The sequence below is a fragment of the Gorilla gorilla genome, chromosome 11 (assembly GCF_029281585.2).
Source record: "Gorilla gorilla gorilla isolate KB3781 chromosome 11, NHGRI_mGorGor1-v2.1_pri, whole genome shotgun sequence".
Taxonomy (NCBI): domain Eukaryota; kingdom Metazoa; phylum Chordata; class Mammalia; order Primates; family Hominidae; genus Gorilla; species Gorilla gorilla.
In genome coordinates this window covers 48573198-48591077 of record NC_073235.2, presented here as the reverse complement: position 1 = coordinate 48591077, position 17880 = coordinate 48573198, and positions in this window count along the sequence as shown.

Here is a 17880-nt window from a genome sequence, read left to right as displayed (position 1 = left end):
AATTATATAGTCTCTTTAAGAAAGCACACCAGCATGAATGAATCTCGAAATTATGATAAATGAAAGGAGCAAGGCAAAAATGATTAAAGAGGTATTTAATGCAAGAAAATTCACAGTAACATCTAGAGATAAAAAGCAGATTGATTTTCAACTGGGACTAGATGTAGGTAAATGACAAATTGAAAGTGATATGAAAAATATTTTGTAGTTGTGGAAGTGTTCTGCATCATCACTGTGGTGGTAGCTTTATGTACATATATATCTGTCAAACTCTTCGAATTTTACAATTTAAATCAATGTAGTTTATTTTTTGCATATCATGCCTCTCAATAAAATTAATACAAGAAAATAAGTGACTCTTTCATACGCGGCATCCTCAAAAAAAAAAAATAAGCCAAAAGTAAAGAAAGGACGAAAGGAGGAAGGGAAGTCATGTGGGAGGAAGGGAACGAAGGAGGGAGGCAGGGAGAAGGAAGGGAGAAGGGAGAACAAACAAACAAACAAAAAAAGCAAAGGAAAGGAAAAGAAACAAAGGAAACTCAGAAATACTAATATGCAATGGAACAGGTCTTTTTTTTTTTTTTCTTTTTGAGGTGGAGTCTTGCTCTGTTGGAACAAGACTGGAGTGCAGTGGCACATCCATGGTTCACTGCAGCCTCAACCTCTTGAGCTCAAGTGAGCCTCCCACCTCAGCCTCCCAAGTAACTGGGACTACATGCATGTGCCACTATGCCTGGTTAATTTCTGTACTTTCTGTACAGGTGGTGTCTCACCATGTTGCCCAGACTGGTCACAAACTCCTAGGCTCAAGCGATTCGCCTGCCGTGGCCTCCCAAAGTGCTTGGATCACAGGTATGAACCACTGTGCCTGGCCAGGTGATTTTAATTCTAATCTAATGCACAACCTGTCTCTTGTGACGTATCATGAACTTTGTATTTAAATAAATACTTACTAAGGAGTTGGTTCTGTAAATGCCTTTTAACAAAAGACCATCGGAAACATACCTTTAGTTGTTCTATTTACTGCTAATGGGAAAGTGCTAATCATGGGGCATCTCAGTTACAGATGTTAAAAAAGGCTTATACAATGATTTACACTTGCGGTAGATGGTCTTCTGGGGAGAGAAGGAATTTAAAGTAGCGCTTTGCTCTAGATGGGCTGTTATCAGAAAGTTGAACTGATTCTATAATTGTTCATTTTGACAACTTCTATCTATTGGAAGAACAGAAAGGGCAAAGCTAAATTTGTAATTGGTAAAGAATTAGCAGTCATTCATATTCATCAGGATAAAGGTAAATTTGATCATTTTTAGTCTTAAACAATGTTCATGTTTTTCTGTGTTCAGACATGATTATGGAGTTGCCTTGTTTTTGTCTTCATCCGTAAGTATTACACAGTGGCCTTGTCTGATGTTGATTTTTGAGAAATTGGTTATGTCCAACAGAAGAACACCAAGACAAGCTTATGATCTCGTGAGTGTTATACCAGCTTATGTCACTACCAAGGACTAACTGATAAAACTTGGCCACCTCCTGTAGGTCAGGGGCTGCATTTCTCTTTCTCAGTCCAAAAAAACTCTTGACAAGGTATCCTCAATAAAAAAGAGAGGAAAAGAATAATTTTCAGTTATATTTGAAACAATATGAGAATATGCAGCTATCAAAATAGTTTTAGAAATAGCTGATTAATAATGTGCACATTCTAATAAGTTTATGAAATATATATTTTTAAGGCAAATGAATTACAAACATTGACTAAAATTTTAATCTCAATTGATTTCACTACAAGTGGATTAGGCTTACCAGATTCTCTTCTTTGGAAATTTGAGATTTATCTCAGTAAGAATTTAAGTCTTTCCATATGCTTTGATCTAAAAAATTAGGTTGCTTTTTAGTGTTCATATTCTGCCATGGGAAGCAAGGCATAGAGTAAACTAATATCCAATGAAATAAAATAAACATATGCTCATAAGGACACCAAGAAGGAGTAACACCCCTAATTGATTCCCTGATGTTTTTCTAGTTCGCATTTCCACTCATTTTCATGATCCAGCTGCATTATTATCCTTGAGCTTCATGAATCAGCCAGAATTATTATTGCATTCTCATTTTACTTGTATAAAATTAAGTAGCTTTCTGTTCCTTGCAACCAAACAGTGCTGATTTAAGATGAAAATATCACTTTACCATAACTACGGATATTTAAGAAAGGAATGGAAGGATGTTACATATTGAGAAAATATCTTAATGTAATATATCAAACCAAGAGATGAAATATTAATTCCTACTGTCATAATGTTAATTTATGTTTTTATTGTTGAAGCTTTCTGCTTTTTACTATCTTCTTTCTCTATATCATAATTGATCTAATCCAGAGATGCATTTAAGAGATTCCTAACAAAGATTTTTAAATTTCATGTGTTTGTATTTACTACAAGACCTACTAAGTTTGACAACCAGGTATTGTTGTCTAGAAAAGAGAGAAATGAAGGGAAGGAGGAAAAAAAGAATTTCCGTCACTAATATTAGATAAATATGACTTCAGCAACAAAAGTATTAAATGATATAAAGAGAACATTTATCAAATTTATCATTTATAAGAGATACACCTCTTATGAACCCATACACATTTAATAGAAAAGTATTAAAATATTAAGAAAAATCTGCAGAAAATATAATAAAATTATGGCACAAATTCAATATATTGGGAGACTTTAACATATTACTATATATCTGAGAATATCAAGCTTGTTAAAGTATGCAAGCCTATATATGAAGATAGTAGTATCACAAATAATACAGTCTATAGATTGATAAAATATGTATTTATATTAGATCTGTTTGGCTGATAGACTCTATACTAGGTCTGTTTAGCTCCATGACACTCCTCCTGGTTTTATGTCTTTGTGTGGTACCCTCCTCTTAATGAGGGGTGGGTTCTGTGACTTGTTTCTAACCAATATAATATGGCAAATGTGATAGAATATCACTTCCACAATTATGTCCTATATGACTCAGTCTTACTAGAAGGCTCTCATTCCCCTTCTCCTTCTCCTTCTGTCCTTGAAGAAGCAAGCTGCCGGATTTTGAACTCTGTAGAAGACTACGTTGGAGAGAACTGTGATGACTCTAAAAACTGAGGGTTGCCCCTGGTCAACAGACAGCCAAAAAACCAAAACCCTCAGTCCTAGAACTTAAACAAGTAACTTCTGTGAACAACCTGAGTGAGCTTTGAAGTTAACTCTTCTTGGCTCAATCCTTCAGTTAAGAATGCATTCCAGCTGTCACTTTTATTGCAGCCTGGTGAAACCTTGAAGCCAATAACCTAATTAATTACGCCTTTCACTCCTCACTTACAGAAACTGTAAGAAAATAAATCTGTGTTTGTCTAAGGTGCTAAGTTTGCGGTAAATTGTTACACAGCAGTAGAAAACTATGGCTTTCAGATATTGGTACTTGAATGTAGGATACTTCTGTAAAAACCGTCCATAAATGTGGGAGTGGTGTTAGAACCAGAAAGTGAGTGAAGACTGAAGGAATTTTGAGAGACCTAATAGAGAAAGCCTAAATTGTCTTAAACAGATTATTAGTAGAATATAGATGCTAGGATGCTGTTGGTGAAGGTTTAAAAGGAAGTGAGGAACCTACTGAAAACTAGAGTTATGGATTTAATTTTTTTTTCTTTTGAACAGGGTTTCACTTTGTCACCCAGCCTGGGGTGTAGTAGTGTGATCATGGTTCACTGCAGCCTCAGTCTCCTAGTCTCAAGTGATCCTTCAGCCTCAGCCTCCTGAGTAGCTGGTACTATAAGTGTGTGCTACCATACCCAGCTAATTTTTTATTTTTTGTAAAGACAGGGTCTCACTTTGTTGCCCAGACTGGTCTTAAACACCTCAACTCAAGAGATCCTCCTGCCTTAGTCTCCCAAAGTGCTGGGATTATAGGTGTGAGCCACTATGGTGCCTGGCTGAGTTACAGGGATCTTTGTCACGGAGTGGCAAAATACTAACTGAATTTGTCTCCTGCAGGTATATGGAAAGCAGAACGTGTAAGTGGTAAACTTGATTATATAGTTTGGTAAACTTGGTTATATAGCTAAGGAAAAATTGGTTATATAACTACAGAAAATATTGTAAATACTCACTCTTTTTCTTGCTGCTTATAGGAAAAATGTGAAAGGGGAGAGATCAATTGAGGTAAGAAAGTTAAGTAAAAAGAAATGAGGACCGGATGCTTTTTAAAATCCTCTGCTTCTTTATATGCAAGAAATAAACAAATTAAGATTCACTGTAAGGAAAGTGTGCTCTAAAGAAAAGGTGGAGATTGTGTTTCTACCACCTTCTGCTCCAGCCTCATAAAAATCAAAAGATTGGTGTTCAGTCATGCAACGGACACATACAAGATTAATGTTGTACCTCACAGAGCCTATGAAACAAACGATAGAAACTCTATAAAGCTTGAAGGCATTGTTTTTCAACCATCTCAGCAGGAGCCAAAAATAGAGAAGGGATGACTTGTGAAGATCTGTGGGTATGGCTTTGGTCTAATGGAATGGACTGTATTGAAATATATGAGAAACTGTAAAGTTCTTAAGAAAATTATTAAGAGGAAAAACACCAACTTGGACTGAAATAAACAGCAATAATACAAAATGAAAAGGGTCTGCTAGGGTCCCTAAAATTTTGAAGGAAGAAAACTGACAAAACTACTCAACTTCATTGAAAAGGAAGGATGACTCAGAGAGCAGAACCAGGAACCTAGGAGGCAGAATCAAGAGCCATGGAAAATTATTCTTAGTCCTTGATATATAACTAAGAATAAGTCTTTGAAATCAAGGAACTACCAACATTTTCCAAGCTGGATTTCACTACATTTATAGGTGAGTAACGTCTTTGAACCTCTCTCATTTTCCTACATATTAAACAGAAATGTGTCTAATTGTTATCCTATGGCTCTCTACCCTTGTATGTTGATGGTGTTTGAAGCAGAGAGCTTTATAGCTCTTTAGCTTTACAGTTCCTCAGATGGAAAAAAATTGTACCTGGGAACTGTACTGAATGAATAATATCACAAGAACCCCATCCACAACTAGACTTTCTATAAATGATGAAATTTTGGCCCTTGAGCTAATGATGAAATGAGAGGAGACTTTTTTTTTTTTGAATACTTTAACTTCTGGGATACATGTGCAAAATGCACAGGTTTGTTATACACATGCCACGGTGATTTGCTGTACCCATCAACCCATCATCTACATTAGGTATTTCTCCTAATGCTATCCCTCCCCTAGCTCTCCACCCCTCGACAGGCCCTGGTGTGTGATGTTCCCCTCCCTGCGATCATGTGTTCTCATTGTTCACCTCCCACTTACAAGTAAGAACATGTGGTGTTTGGTTTTCTGTTCCTGTGTTAGTTTGCTGAGAATGATGGTTTCCAGCTTCATCCATGTCCCTACAAAGGACATGAACTCATCTTTTTTATGGCTGCATAGTATTCCATGGTGTATATGGGCCACGTTTGCTTTATCCAGTCTATCATTAATGGGCATTTGGGTTAGTTTCAAGTCTTTGCTATTGTGAATAGTGCCACAATAAACATACATATTCATGTGTCTTTATAGTAGCATGATTTATAATCCTTTGGGTACATACCCAGAAATGGGATTGCTGAGTCAAATGGTTTTTCTGGTTCTAGATCCTTGAGGAATCGCCACACTGTCTTCCACAATGGTTGGACTAATTTACACTGCCACCAAAAGTGTAAAAGCAATCCTATTTCTCCACATCCTCTCCAGCATCTGTTGTTTCCTGACTTTTTAATGATTGCCATTCTAACTGGAGTGAGATGGTATCTCACTGTGGTTTTGATTTGCATTTCTCTAATGACCAGTGATGATGAGCTTTTTTTCATGTTTGTTGGTGGCATAAATATCTTCTTTTGAGAAGTGTCTTGTTCATATCCTTTGCCCACTTTTTGATGGGGTTGTTTGTTTTTTTTCTTGTAAATTTGTTTAAGTTCCTTGTATATTCTCGATTTTAGCCCTTTGTCAGATGGATAGATTGCAATAATCTTTTCCCATTCTGTAGTTTGTGTGTTCACTCTGATGATAGTTTCTTTTGCTGTGCAGAACTCTTTAGTTTAATTAGATCCCATTTGTCAATTTTGGCTTTTGTTGCCATTGCTTTCGGTGTTTTAGCCATGAAGTATTTGTCCATGCCTGTGTCCTGAATGCTTTTTCTAGGTTTTCTTCTAGGGTTTTTATGGTTTTAGGTCTTATATTTAAGTCTTTAATCCATTTTGAGTTAATTTTTGTATAAGATGTAAGGAAGGGGTGCAGTTTCAGTTTTCTGCCTATGGCTAGCCAGTTTTCCCAACACCATTGATTAAATAAGGAATCCTTTCCCTATTGCTTGTTTTTGCCAGATTTGTCAAGGATCAGATGGTTGTAGATATGTAGCATTATTTCTTAGTCTTCTGTTCTGTTCCATTGGTCTATATATCTGTTTTGATACTTTTGAGGACGTTGGGAGAGAATGGATGTATTTTGTATAGCGGAGGAAAGTTAGTCTTCAGGAACCACAAGTATACCATGGAAAACAAACTCCTAGGTATCTCCCATTAAGTCTCATGGTGCTCACGGCTTTGGGTAGTACCATCTACTTGAATGTGAGCACGACCTGTGACTTGCTTTTAACCAGTGAAATATGACGACATGTCACTCCCATGATTTTATTGTTATATAACCCCCTCCCTTTCTATCCTGCTGTCTTTAATGAGGCAATCTGCTATGTCATGAATTGCCTATGCAGAGCTATGTGGCAGGAACCTGAGGGTGACCTCTAACAGGTGAGAGTAGACTCTGACAACCATGAAAAAACTAAGGATCTTAGCACTACAGCCAGAAAGAAATGAATTCTGCCAACAATCTGAGTGACCTTGGAAGGTGACTCTTATGCAGTTGAACCTTCAGATGAAAATACAGCCTGGCTGACACCTTGATTGCAGCTTGGTAAATCAGTGAATTAAGTAACCAAACTAAGTCATACAATCTAATTCCTGATTCTCAGAGACTATAAGATAAAAATTTTGTGTTATGTGTTGTTTTTAAGTTTATAGTAATTTGTTATATAGCATGCATACACGTGTGCACACACACACACACACACATTTTCAGGATGCTTGTGTACAGACGTGGTAAATTTTCTGTTTCTGGGTATATGTATTTTAGTATAGATAAATGCGTTTGCTTTATTGTACATTAGAATGCAAAGAAAATCTCAAAGAATAAAGGCATGGTACATTGACATTTTCATAACAATAATGTTAGAATTAAGTAACATAGGCAGAGATAGACGCAATAATTACAAAACAGCAACCTTGGAAAAAAAAGTCAACTTGTTAAAAAGTAAAGTATTCTCTTCTAAATGATTTTGGGGCCAAATAAAAATTTCAAACAACCATAGAAGACTATCTAGAAAATCGTATTAATGAAAACACCACACAACACAACCTATGTTTTATTACATTTATGCATTAGTTATGCTAATGAAGATGTTATAAATAGAATATCATAGACATAAAATAAATTTATGGCATAAGAGACAGAAAACAGTAGAATGGTTAATCTTGAGGAGAAAAATCACTATCACACGAATAAACACATTTCTAACCTCATCAAAAAATTAAAAAGTAAAACACAGAATTTTGAAGAAGCAAGGTGAAATATTCAGAGGTACTTAGTACATTTAATGAATTATAAGAGACTATTTTGGTTGACTATGTAATATTAAGTTGGTGCAAAAGTCATTGCATTTTTGCCATTTAAAGGAATGGCAAAAACCACAGTTACTTTACCATCAACCTAATAATATGAATTTCTGCTTGCAATGGATACTTTCTTAAGGAAATACATATTACCAAAATTGAGTAGCTATCTGTTGTTTTTATCTGTCTAATATCTTCTCTTCTTCTCATTGTAGAAATAATTTACTGATCAACCTGAGTGCCTCTGTTTTTCCATTTCTCTTCAAGGCATGAGAGAATCATCAGTGAACAAATCCAGTAAAGATATTGACCTTCAAGGAGTTTATGTTATATTGTGAGGAACAGTAATAAACTCAACTTATATGGTATAGTGGAAGATGGTTAGTGCTAAGGAAGAAGGACAATTTGTAGTGAAACAAAAGACACCAGTAATGGAGCAGATAGGTTACAAATTAAAATAAAGTAGTTAAGAAAGGCCTCATTGAGAAATTGACATTGAAATAACTTGAGGGAGGTGAGAGATTTAATTTGTTAACTATTAGGGGTTGAAGGTGCAATCCAGATAGAGGAAATGGCCAGTGCAGAGGCCCTAAGGTGGGAGAAATTCAATGACCCTGTATAAACTAGCCTTTGAGAGAAAATGAGCAAGAGGAAAGTGGTAAGAAATTCAGGTAGAGGTGATTTAGAGAGACAGGAAATAGAAAGATAGACAGATATAGAGAGATAAAAGATAGAGACAGACAATCTCAGTTGTAATACATTATTTTAACTTGCAAATTCAAATTTACAGTAATTTTAATTAGAACTTTTGCAGCAGAGTTGATTTTATTGATATTTGTCAATAGTTATTTCTTGCTTTATCTTAAAGTAGAAATTTATTAAGGTTTTCCTAAGTTCCCAAATTAACTTCTCCCATTTTAATTCTCTGAAATAGTTTACTTAAGATATAAATTATTTCTTATATAATGAGTTTGCTAAAACTCAATTATAAATGTACTTACCATTAATGAGTTTTGCAGTGAGAAATTTTTTTAACCTTCCCTGCAATTTCTTTTACTGTTTTGGAGCTTTATACGTATTCTATTACTTTTCTATTTAGATTATTCAGCTATTTTATTATTCTAGAAATATGTTCATTACATCCTAACCTTCAAAGTTTAGACATGTATGTGTATATGCTTAATTGTATATATATATACATATATGTGTGTATTTTTAATAAATTATGTTCTAATTTCTAATTATGCCATAATAAACATAATGGTTCCTATTTTGTTAGCTTTAAAAATATATTTTGTCAGATACTTTCAATTCTGATTTGTGTCTTTTCTCGCTAATAGTTATTTTTTATATTTATATTCAATTGCCTTTATTTTAAAATTAAGAGTAGTTTTAATATCTGTTCTCTCTATTCTACTTACTTCTGGTTTTGTCTTTTGATTTCTTTCTGGTTTCTTGAGAATCCTGTGCATGTGAAATTTTTGTTTTATAAATACATGTAATTAAGATCATAAATCTCTCTCTCATATTGGTACTACACTCATCTCTTTAACCTGTAAATTATTTTGGAAAATTCTTAAGGTTTCTGAAAATACTTAATAATTTTTGGTCTGATTTATTGTCTATAATTGTACTGACAGTGTGAAAGTTGTATATAAAATATTTTGAATTTTTGAAATAGACATATTAGTTATGTATTGTTAATTGTGTTAAATCTTCTGCATCATAGAACATGTTTTCTTTGCATAAAAATAGATTTCCTTAAATTATTTGTCAGTTTCATGTAAAGCTACTTATGCAGGTGTATTCAAATGTCTCAGTATAAACGTGAAGGTTTTCTAACATTCCTACATAATCTGTCACTTTTTGACCTTAATTATTCAGACACTTTCTTATTTTCTAATTAAGGTAAGCAGAGGAAGAAAGAATATTTTTTCCTGTCACTTTAAATTTTATGTTATTCCTGTGATACTTTTAAATAATGCCTCTCATGAGGGGGAAAAATGTATGAAATGTCAAAACTGATTGGTCCAGAATAGAATCCTATTTGATGAGATGACCTAAGGATAGATCATGAAGGATATGGTCTTAGCATTTTATGTGATCATACTCACCATCCCATCCCCAACTTCCCAGTAAGTACCCATCATGTATCTATTAGTCATAAATTTGTATACATTTAAGAAGTCTATCTTTTAATCCACTACTTTTTCAGCATGTATCCTTTATGCATTAAAACACATACTGATACTACCATTAAGTTATTCTTCCATCTAAAATGCTTTCTTTAAATGTCAAGGGATGAAACATTCTGAACTGTATATGAACTAAAATGAATGGCCTTATTTTCAGTTTAAAATGTGCAAGCTTGGTTTCAATAATAATTATCATTAATATGACAATGAAAAAAGTTTTTAAATGCATCAGGGTTTTCCCAGAAAAAGATACATTAAACTTTTGGGTACCAAATAATCTGATGTTATGCTTTCTTACATGCATATACTTGCACACTGCTGTGGCTATTCTATTTACATTACACAGGAGAGTGCCATTTAAGCCATAAGTACAACTCTACATAATTCGACTTAGTTTCAACATCTTGCTAGAGGAATAGTAATCAAATTTAGCTTCAGGACATACCGTAGACTAATACAAAGCTCTATATGCACAGTTAAGATTATACCACAAATGTGGTTTCTATTTTATTATTTGATGAATGATATGTCACATAGTGTTATGTGATTCCATCATAAAAGATGTTATTACAATGCCTCTGCTCAGAAGGACAAAGTTAAGCCTGCCAAGAGGACATGAATTCTCAAATTCTAGAGGTGAATAAGTTGCCTCATGGCTTATTCTTTGAGTTCTTGGAGAGGAAGAAAACATATGTGGGCATCCAAAACAGGTCTTCCAACTGCATTAGGCTTCCAAATGTGTCTTCTAGATGTTAGATCATTTATGACAAATTTTTCTTTAAAGTACATATGTAGCTAGATGTATTTATACCAATAGATTAGTTATTCCCATGAAATGCAGCAAAATATTTTCCACTCATGAACAAATAAGTCTAGCTGTTGAGATTTAAGCAGCAGTGGTGGTGTACATAACCAAAACACTAATTACTTTAAAACAATAAACTTTTTCTTCGACCCATTCCTTTTCAATTCAAGCTTTCTGAAACAGTATTTCCACAAGGGCACAGTTCAAAAGCAACATTCTGGGAGTCACAAATAGCTTAAATTAATTGATTAAAATATATCAGGTAAGTTGTACTTGAACAGATGAGCTACCATATAGGTATGCTTCCTTTGCAGAAAAAAATTTCTATCAGCAATCTGTGTGTGTCCCAGGAAAGAATGAGAGTGATGAGGGATAAAGGAATGTGGTGCAATTGAGATAATGGTGACTGAGTGTTGCTAATGAGTAAAAATGTGGTTCTGAAGAGTGGAGGCTGCCTTGAATATAACCTTAAGTTTTAATTTTGACTTAAAATGAAATTTTGATTTTATTGCTTTGTAAAGAAGAGTGCTGAAAAATCAGATTTGAGAAGATTAATTTAGGCTCTCATTTTAAAGAAAAGATCATTTTTGTCATCTCCTAATTCTGTGTACTAGTAGAGTCATAATGGTGTGGTTAGTAATATCTTTCTGCATTATAAGAATAAAATGAAGTCTCCTGGTTTTTTAATATAGATTTTTTATATTGCAAAGTTTTTATATATAACACATAATATGAGCACCAAAGCTTTCAGATCACTAAAAATGTAGGGTCTAAGATCAAGTAGCACAATCATCTGGAAGAATTGTTGGAGTGAGAAATCTAAGATGAAAAATTGTGATTGACTAAAAAAAGACATTTAGAAACACAGTATTTAACAATGGAATCACAATTGTGATGCTATTAATAACAGGCAGTTGGGACAGAGTTCATAATGACTTAATCCCTAGTCCATTAACTTTTATGAATTTAATAAAAATCTATTAAAATGAAAATATGCTACATTGAAATTACCAAGTTCGGATATGCTTACTTTTGATGAGTTTCTAGAATGCATTCTGGTATGAGTTTCTACCATCTATGTGAACTGTGAAACAAATTGCTTTATTTACCATTATCCCAGGTTTTTTTTTAGCTTGTCTCTTTTAGTTATTCGAAGAAGCCAATATGCAGTATAACAAAGCAAAGTATCCAGTAACTTTAAATTATTTTATCTGAATTGGTAGAAAACTAGCTATTATTTAATGAACCCTGGTGCTACAGTCACTGTCAGTTAAAACAATACGTTAGAAATAAATAACTATGTTCCTCTTCCTCATTTGAAAGTCGTTGGCATCTTGCTACTGTGAAAACCATAATGCCTAACATATATTTTCAAATGACTTTGCATTAATAATATATTGAGAAAGCTATTCAGATACGTTAGAATGTTTGTTGTTCAGAAAAATCATGAGCAAAACGATTGCCTTCTAAACCACATAGTAGGCTGGGTCAGTAGCAGCTACAGGGTGGGGTGAGGTAAGAGGAAGAGAACATCCCTAATACATTTCCTATCTGTTTACATTAAGTGGTTGTCCTTAATTAGCACTTATGCTTTTATACAGAAATGGTAGATTGATTGTTTTATCTAAGGGTTAAAACCTTTTATCTGATGGTGGTCACATAAACCACCACCACTGCCTCTTTATGTCTGTAGATTTAAAGTTTCCACTATTCAGAATCTGAAAATTTTCACTTGCCTCAACATATTTACAGTGCCTTTTTGCAATTTGTGCTTCCAAAAGTTTATTTCACTACCTTAGTATAATTCCCCCTGAAGTACATATATTTTCTGTGAATTATTTTTCACTTGGATGTCCAGCATTGATTACCTCAGGATACAACATTAAGAAAAATGGCATCTTAAACTCAGCACGACTTGAATGAGATGAAACATTTTATCATAAATTTAGTTTGTTCAATGGAATGATCAGTATCTGCCTTCAGAATCTCCTTAGCATAAGTAGAAGTTTCAATATCTATTTTTCAGAAAATATAAATATCCGTACAATTAAATCAGAAAGGAACATGAACAGTCAAGAAAGAGAGTGTGGCTTATTTTGGTTGGAAAATACTAGAAAATATTTTCCCATGTAGCTTAAAGGGTGGTTTTAAATTAAGGGAATTTACTTCTAAAAAAATAGTACAGAGGATGGCTTGAGAAATCTATCTTCTCTTTTTCCAGCTCTGTGTATGTTGTTTTAGAGTCTTCTAAAACACAAGCATTTAAATGAGAATTTACACCAAGACAGCCTGTTTTAACTGTCACAGTAAAGGCTGATGATGAACTTACAAAGTAAAGATAGGTTCACTATATAATAAGATGAGCAATAACATGAGTAAAAGGCTGAACATAGCAATCCCAATAATCATGATGGCAATAATGAAGAGGCAGCAGCACAGGAGTTTGTAGTGACTAACATAGCTTTAAGACCTATTATCTGGAAAGCATTAAAAAAGCTACTTTCTCAATACCTAGTTCATTGAGCGTTTTTAGCATGAAGGGCTGTTGAATTTTTTTGAAGGCTTTTTCTGCATCTATTGAGATAATCATGTGGCTTCTGTTGTTGGTTCTGTGCATGTGATGGATTACGTTTATTGATTTGCGTATGTTGAACCAGCCTTGCTTCCCAGGGATGAAGCTGACTTGATCATGGTGGGTAAGCTTTTTGATGTGCTGCTGGACTCGGTTTGCCAGTATTTTATTGAGAATTTTCGCATCGATGTTCATCAGGGATATTGGCCCAAAATTATCTTTTTTTGTTGTGTCTCTACCAGGCTTTGGTATCAGGATGATGCTGGCCTCATAAAATGGGTTAGGGAGGATTCCCTCTTTTTCTATTAATTGGAATAGTTTCAGAAGGAATGAATGGTACCAGCTCCTCTTTGTACCTCTGGTAGAATTCAGCTGCGAATCTGTCTGGTCCTGGACTTTTTTTGGTTGGTAGGCTATTAATTATTGCCTCAATTTCAGAAGCTGTTATTGGTCCATTCAGAGATTCCACTTCTTCCTGGTTTAGTCTTGGGATGGTGTATGTGTCCAGGAATGTATCCATTTCTTCTAGATTTTCTGGTTTATTTGCATAGAGGTGTTTATAGTATTCTCTGATGGTAGTTTGTATTTCTGTGGGATCAGCGCTGATATCCGCTTTATCATGTTTATTGCATCTATTTGATTCTTCTCTCTTTTCTTCTTCATTAGTCTTGTTAGTGGTCTATTTAGTTTATCTTTTCAAAAAACCAGCTCCTGGATTCATTGATTTTTTGAAGGTTTTTTTGTGTCTCTATCTCCTTCAATTCTGCTCTGATCTTAGTTATTTCTTGCCTTTTGCTAGCTTTTGAATTTGTTTGCTCTTGCTTCTCTAGTTCTTTCAATTGTGATGTTAGGGTGTTGATTTTAGATCTTTCCTGCTTTCACTTTTAGGCATTTAATGCTATAAATTTCTCTTTATATACTGCTTTAAATGTGTCCCAGTGATTCTGGTACATTGTGTCTTTGTTCTCATTGGTTTCAAAGAACATCTGTTTCTGCCTTCATTTCGTTATTTACCCAGTAGTCATTGAGGAGCAGGTTGTTCAGTTTCCATGTAGGTGTGAGTGAGTTCCATGGTTTTGAGTGAGTTTCTTATCCTGAGTTCTAATTCGTTTGCACTGTGGTCTGAGAGACAGTTTGTTGTGATTTCTGTTCTTTTACATTTGCTGAGGACTGTTTCACTTCCAATTTGTGGTCAATTTTAGAATAAGTGCGATGTGGTGCTGAGAAGAATGTATATTCTGTTGATTTGGGGTGTAGAGTTCTCTAGATGTCTATTAGGTCCACTTGGTCCAGAGCTGAGTCCAAGTCCTGGATATCCTTGTTAACCTTCTGTCTTGTTGATCTGTCTAATATTAACCGTAGGATGTTAAAGTCTCCCATTATTATTGTGTGGCAGTCTAAGTCTCTTTGTAGGTTTCTAAGGACTTGCTTTATGAATCCGATTGCTCCTGTATTGGGTGCATATGTATTTAGGATAGTTAGCTTTTCTTGTTGAATTGATCCCTTTACCATTAAGTAGTGGCCTTCTTTGTGTCTTTTGATCTTTGTTGGTTTAAAATCTGTTTTATCAGAGACTAGGATTGCAACCCCTGATTTTTTTTCTTTCCATTTGCTTGGTAGATCTTCCTCCATCCCTTTATTTTAAGCCTAAATGCGTCTTTCCACATGAGATGGGTCTCTGAATAGAGAACACCAATAGGTCTTGAATCTTTATCCAATTTGCCAATCTGTGTCTTTTAACTGGGGCATTTAGCCCACTTACATTTAAGGTTAATATTGTTATGTTTGAATTTGATCCTGTCCTTATGATGTTAGCTGGTTAGAAAGCTGAAACTGTATCCCTTCCCTACACTGTATACAAAAATTAACTCGAGATGATTTAAAGACTTTAGTGTAAGACCTAACACCATAAAAACCCTGGAAGAAAACCTAGGCAGTACCATTCAGACATAGGCATGGACAAAGACTTCATGACTAAAACACAAAAAGCAATGGCAACAAAAGCCAAAATAGACAAATGCGATCTAATTAAACTAAAGAGCTTCTGCACAGCAAAAGAAACTATCATCAGAATGAACAGGCAACCTACAGAATGGGAGAAAATCTTTGCAATCTACCCATCTGACAACGGGCTGATATCCAGAATCTACAAAGAAACAAATTTACAAGAAAAAAACAAACAACCCTGCCAAAAAGTGGACAAAGGAGATGAACAGACACTTCTCAAAAGAAGACATTTATGTAGTCAACAGACATATGCAAAAATGCTCATCATCACTGGTCATCAGAGAAAAGCAAATCAAAACCACGATGAGATACTATCTCATGCCAGTTAGAATGGTGATCAGGAAACAGCAGATGCTGGAGAGGATATGGAGAAATAGGAATGGTTTTACACTGTTGGTGGTAGTGTAAATTAGTTTGACCATTGTGGAAGACAGTGTGGCGATTCCTTAAGATCTAGAACTAGAAATACCATTTGACCCAGCGATCCCATTACTGGGTATGCACCCAAAGGATTGTAAAGCATGCTACTATAAAGACACATGCACACGTATGTTTATTGTGGCACTACTTACAATAGCAAAGACTTGGAACCAACCCAAATGCCCGTCAATGATAGACTGGATTAAGAAAATGTGGCACATATACACCGTGGAATACTATGCAGCCATAAAAAGGATGAGTTCATGTCCTTTGTAGGGACATGGATGAAGCTGGAAACCATCATTCTAAGCAAACTATCAAAGGGACAGAAAATCAAACACTGCACGTTCCCACTCATAGGTGGGAGTTGAACAACAAGAACACATGGACACAGGATGGGGAACATTCCACACCAGGGCTTGTTGGGGGATGGGGAGCTAGGGGAGGGATAGCATTAGGAGAAATACCTAATGTAAATGACGAGCTGATGGGTGCAGCAAACCAACATGGCACATGTATACCTATGTAACAAACCTGCACGTTGTGCACATGTACCCTAGAACTTAAAGTATAATAAAAAAGGTACTTTCACCATAATTTCATTAAATTATTAATTTAAAAATCTATGAAATTAATGTAATCAAATTACCAAGACACACCATACCTAGTTTAGAAAGGCAAATTAGCTGAGTGACTGGGTTTCTTATTTCACACAGAGATTAAGAAGGGGTCAGAAAGAGTGGGAAAATTGACAAATTTAGAATTAAGAGTAGAGAACAGATGACCGTGGGACTTCATTTCTGATTTAGAAGACAAAAGAACCACAATCATGGATTATGAATAGAAGATAAGTGTAAGATTCTGCAACATTTATGACAAGGACTCAGGGAGGTTCATGACATATGCCAAATTGTGTGTTTGTGTGTGTGTGTGTGTGTGTATTTTCCAAAAAGATTTCAACAAATTACCAATGCATTTCTGTGCTTTTTTTTCCCTTTTCCATTTCCAACACTGAAAAGGAAAAAAAAAAACAAAGGCAAGGTTCAATATTTTAAAATGAGTATGTTTTCATTTTTTACAATCGTCTTTGTCTCCAGTGGAGTTTTCATTTTTTTTTTTTTTTTTTTTTTTGGTGCAATCCTATATGTTCAAGAAAGTGAGAAAGCTAGGGAGATAGGAAAGTTGCATTCACATTCCGTCTGCATTTGGAAGAATTCCAAAAGCTAAAATATAACGAAGTACCTGCTGAACAAAGAGAAGCCTTTTGGAGAGAAGAACATGATGTTTGACAACACTGCTAGAGACATTAATACAAGAAATTCGATTAGAGTTGTCCTCTCATAGGTATTAATATTCACATTTCTCCATAAAAGTTAAATAGCTTTGACTGAAACAAAAAACTCATAAACAGCTGTGTTAGTCAGGCTTCTCCAGAGAACCATAACCAATAGGATACATGTATATATATATATATATTTTTTTATATATATATGCCTTTTTAAGTGCATTTTAAAAATATCCAGAGTATAATTACCTCAATGTGAGAATTAATTTCTATACTTTTCTTACATACTGATACTTAGTGATACATTTTTGCTTATATATATATATTTGCATATATATACACACATATACACACATATATGATCATATATATCATATATATGATCATATATGTGTGTGTGTATATATATAAACTAAGTATGATTATGGAGGTGGAGACATTCCATGATCTGTTTTCTGCAAGTTGGAGATTCATCAAAGTTGATGGGTTTTTGTGGTCCGGAGAGCCAGAGAGCCAGTGGCATAGATTCCAGCCTAAGCCTGAAGGCTCAAGAACCAGAAGAGGAGAGGGCAGGAGAAGACCAACAATCCAACTCAATTAGTCAGGCAGAGAGCGAGCAAATCCAATCTTCCTCCACCTTCTTCTATTCAGACCCTCAATGGGTTAGATGGTGCCCACTCTAATCAGGAACAGACATCTCCTTTACTCAATCCAATTCAGATGGTAATCTCTTCAGGAAATACCCTCACAGACTCACCCAGAAACATGTTTCATTAGATATCCTGGTACTTCATGGCCCAATCAAGTGGATGCGCAAAATTAATCATCATAA